This window comes from Scylla paramamosain, unplaced genomic scaffold, assembly GCF_035594125.1.
Source record: "Scylla paramamosain isolate STU-SP2022 unplaced genomic scaffold, ASM3559412v1 Contig34, whole genome shotgun sequence".
NCBI lineage: Eukaryota > Metazoa > Arthropoda > Malacostraca > Decapoda > Portunidae > Scylla > Scylla paramamosain.
The window spans coordinates 150,001-155,000 of NW_026973699.1; the positions used below are offsets into that span (position 1 = coordinate 150,001).

Here is a 5,000-nt window from a genome sequence, read left to right on the forward strand (position 1 = left end):
GACATAAACATTCTATTTTTCATATTTGTTAGAAGAAATTTACATGATTATCTATTTATGTTGAAGGAGATTAAGATTCTGTGCGCTTCATTACCAAAGGGAACTGATCACACGCATAGGCTACATCCCTGTAAGTACCTAATGTAGTGAACATCGCACGTACTGTTTGTCTCGTGCATTCTAGAGTACCGTATCTACTGCGGTAGTAAAACAATATAGATGATAAATATAGAAATAAGTAACCAAACTAAATAAGGTAACAAATAAAAATAAATGAAACCTAAAAAAAATAATAAAAAAAAATCAGTGTGGGTCTGTTTCCTGCTACACACGTCCCACCAAAGCCAATTCTTTCTCTCACAGGCAAATCATCACCGCCACCACACTCAAGACTACAGTATGTGTGTACCCAAGGTCGCGTATTGTAATGCCACAGACAGCGAAACTCCGGTGTGCTGCGCGTGACTGATATTCAAAGGCGCCTCAAGAACGGGGACGGCTTTGTTAACTCGTACTTGTTTCTATGTTGTAAATTTTTCAAAGGCCAAATTCTTCCACGGCCTTCATTACTGCCGCTTGAGCAAGAGTAGAGTAGAGTAGTGACGCGTTTGGAAGGAGCAGCGCAGTTTAATATTCCGTAGCAAGGACTGTGTTGTTTTCGTATCTAAAGTACAGTGTTTTCCGTCATGTAAGGCGCGTGAACATAAGGTGTATGAGCATATGGTGCGTGAGAATTTAAGCAGTTCCAATCTGGGCGGAAAAACTAAAGAAAAAAATTATAAGTACCGTCTTTTCCGTTATATAAGGCACGTGAGCATAAGGCGCATTAGCATATAAGGTCCATATCAGTTTATACAATTCTAAACTGGGAGGAAAAACAAAATAAAACAAAATAATGGAAAAGAAAAGATAAAGGTAATCTCAGACCCCGCAGCTAAATGCCTCACACTTCCGCCGCTCCGCCCACGCACTGCTACAGGGCACTACATCCCTAACTGTTCATGTCCCCCTTATAAAAATTTTCACGCACAGGAAGCATGAAAATTTAGACTGACGCCCTCTGATGCTTCGCTGCGGGTTCTGTTACATTTAATGGTTTCCAGACGTGAGGTTGCCCAAAGTAATGACGTCAAATTCTACAAAAAAAAAGAAAAAGAAAGAAAAAGAAAGAAAGAAAGAAAAAAATGTATCTGAAAACAAATAAATAACAGTATATCATAAATTACCTCCACATGACACACCACAGTTCATTCTTGGCCTCTGCGGAACTCTCAACAGAAAGCAGCCCATTAGTCCACATTCTTATATTCAATTTATCAACATGAAATTCAGTGGACTTTCTGACATCACTAGTTATTATTCTATTAGTACAGGGTAAAAAGTACAAATTTATGGATGGCAGCTACACACACGCCAGGAGAGAGAGAGAGAGAGAGAGAGAGAGAGAGAGAGAGAGAGAGAGAGAGAGAGAGAGAGAGAGAGAGAGAGAGAGAGAGAGAGAGAGAGAGAGAGAGAGAGAGAGAGAGAGAGAGAGAGAGAGAGAGAGAGAGAGAGAGAGAGAGAGAGAGAGAGATTTTCAAGGAATGAAGCAAAAATTACCAAACTTTATTCCCCAAAATAAAAACAAACATTGTATAATGTGCACAATGAAGTATTCATTAAAATATAATGATAATAATGATTGTTGACTATAATGTAATGTCATAATTGCAAGTCTCTCTTCTCATACACTGCAAGTATCAACGTATCTGACATTTTTGTTTCCTGTATATCATTTATTCACTTATTTAAAAAAAAACATTTACGTTCTAACTTATATACATTTTCTCTAATATAATCACATACATATATATTAACCCTTAAGTGGGAAGAATGTTATCATTCTCCTCATCACAGAACATGGAGAAAAATCAACAAAGATATATGCAGGTATACATCTCTGAACATTCTGCATATACTGTACATAAAAATAGAAGCTTCCAAGAATATTGTCTCCCTTATCACCATACCAAGCAGTCTTTTTACAAAAAAAAGAACAAAAAAAAGAAATACGAAGAGATAAAGAAAAACACAACCCAACAAACCACACACACACACACACACACACACACACACACACACACACACACACACACTCCCATCAAAATGTCGTTGCTCTTCCCGTCAATGAAGATAGCGCGCGGAACTCACTGACTGCCCGGGAACAATGCGGCCGTGGAAAAATACGTGGATGAGAGATGCCTTAAAAATAATAACCTGAGAAGCTGTGTGTGTGTGTGTGTGTGTGTGTGTGTGTGTGTGTGTGTGTGTGTGTGTGTGTGTGTGTGTGTGTGTGTGTGTGTGTGTCCTACTACAGGGAACAAATATAACAATGGGGAAGTTTTTATAGAGTTTCTTGATATGTATAGAACATTTGAGATTTATTAGTTTATTCCGCTGATATCGTCCATTGGGAAAAGATTGTTAGTTTAATATTTGCTTGAATCTTTACACACTCCGATGGTTCAGCTAATTAACTGGCAATGACTTCTGGATCGAGTGCTGTTTGATACGGTTCTCTCTCTCTCTCTCTCTCTCTCTCTCTCTCTCTCTCTCTCTCTCTCTCTCTCTCTCTCTCTCTCTCTCTCTCTCTCAACTGGCGTGTTTATTTGATTTTCATTCATATTTATGCAAAAGGAACAAGATGTTTTCTTGAGAGTGGCTTTTTCATTACATTTCCTCTGTGTGGGAAGATGCTGCGTTCAAACATCTCATGGAATACTCGGTGGGGGAAAATATAGCGTACTGAAATGATCACAAGACTGCACGATTCTTCTTTATATTTAATATTTATAAATCTTTAACTGAGATAAACATACGATGTTTTATTTTATTTTTATTTATGCAAGAGGGTAACAAAAATTAGGAACCAAAAAAGGCCGCTAAGGCAACAGTCCCCAGAGAAAAAAAAAAAAAAAAAAAAAAAAAAAAAAAAAGAGAGGATAAGTAATTTGAACCTCCCTCTAGAAAGAGTTCAAGTCATAGGAAGGCGGAAATACACAAACAGACAGGGAGTTCCAAGGCTTACCAGAATTTTTCAAGCAACGTACACTTTTTCTTTTCTGTCATCATTACAATCTCGGAAGGAGTTCAGAAATAATGTTATTACGATGCACAGGCCTTTCAGATTTCATGTATTTCAGTTTTGGAATGTATACCATAATTATATTAGTTCTTGTTCAGTTCCCAAATCACGCACCTTTATAACACAACACTGCGTTATACAGAAGCTGCATAAAGGATGACGAGTCTATGAAGGCAAGGCACAGAATGACTCCTCACTTCAGAGTTTTCATAAAGCAAACGTCTCACTTTCAGTTCCCATTTGGATTACTGAAAATGGATGACCACTTAAGTTGGTAATATAAATGCTGCGTATAGATTTTTTTCGTCTAGTTTTCCCTGACAGACTAGGGAAAACTAGACGAAAAACAACAACAAAAAAAAAAATAAAAATAAATAAATAAATAAATGAAAAAAAATGTTGCGTATAGTAAAATTAAATTATCCCCCCCTCTCTCTCTCTCTCTCTCTCTCTCTCTCTCTCTCTCTCTCTCTCTCTCTCTCTCTCTCTCTCTCTCTCTCTCTCTCTCCAACATTCACCAAGTACCTCCTACCTTCCAGTTCCAGACACACTCCCGCCCTAAACTCAGGCGGAAAAGTGTGCCATGGATTAAGAGGGAAGCAAAATCTGAGACGTAAGGGGGAGCGATATGTATTGCCGGATTATATCACAGAGTGGAGGACCAACCATTGTGTGTCTTCATCCGAGGCTACCTTAGCTCACTACTCATTTCTGTTTTTTTCGCTGCCTCTCCCTCTCTTTCTCTCTCATCCCGTCTCTTTCTCTTCCTCTTCTCCTTCATTTTCACCCCTTTCCTTCTTCTTTCTTTCTCCTTCATCCTTACTCTTTCTCTCCATCATTCTTCACTTTCTCCTCCATCCTCACCTCTCTCTCTCTCTCTCTCTCTCTCTCTCTCTCTCTCTCTCTCTCTCTCTCTCTCTCTCTCTCTCTCATTCCGTTTTCCTTTGTTACTTCATGTTGAGAGCGATGAGCCAGGCCAATTATAGGATGCAAAGACTGCACAGGAAATACTTGAGGTAGAAGTTTGAGAGTGGGCAGCCTTGCAGAGAAGACTTGCGAGGATCAGCCACAGACAAGGCACCGGAAAGCTTCAGAAGAGGGAATGCTGCCACTGTATTCCCTTCACTGTCCTCTGGTTACTTTGTCTCAAAACGTCCTGTATTTGATCTCCTTGTCTCCCTCAGAACACCAGATACTCTTTTCTTCAACGTCTGCGCGTCAGATCTCGACTAATTGTAATACTTTTAACGAGAGTTATTAGGGTTTTCAATGGCGTCCTCATGTTTCCAGTGATAGTTTAACAAGGTTTCTGCATCATCAATATAGAGATTGCGCATAAGAATCTGAATAATTATCTTGCACTTGAGAGAACGTCACAGTGCCAACACAACAGGCAATGACGTCATCAGTGACCTGCTGCCGGGGCGTGCTGGGTACCTGTCGATGGGTTTTGGTGCACAGTTTAGTCTTACGCTTCTCGATGCACATCAACATAATCAACATCTATATAACGTCCACACGGATGGTGATGAGGATAACTAAACACATCGGCTCATATTTGTGACCTCGGTGTGTTCATTAATTCAGGCAATTTTAATAGACATTTATATAAACAAGTAAATCATTTTTGCTGAGCGATCGGCTCTCGTGGAACAAAACTCACTATACCTGCGATTTTCCGTTCACTTCTGAAATCATAAGATAATATTCTGAAGTGCCTCGGTGTCTTTTCTCACAGACTTGTAATGAGCTGTGGTGGAATTAAGAATTTCAAGTTGTTTATTTATTTATTTTTTCATGATTTTAGTGACAGATTAATAAGAATTCTGCATCATCAATATGATAAAACATTAGAAATCGGGAAATCATGCCTTTG

At 39.0% G+C, this 5,000-nt stretch overlaps 1 pseudogene; it reads right to left on the reverse strand.

Annotated features, from left to right (window-relative positions):
• LOC135097848 (Y+L amino acid transporter 2-like) overlaps positions 1 to 5,000 on the reverse strand; it is a 75,059-nt pseudogene that overhangs the window by 31,688 nt on the left and 38,371 nt on the right.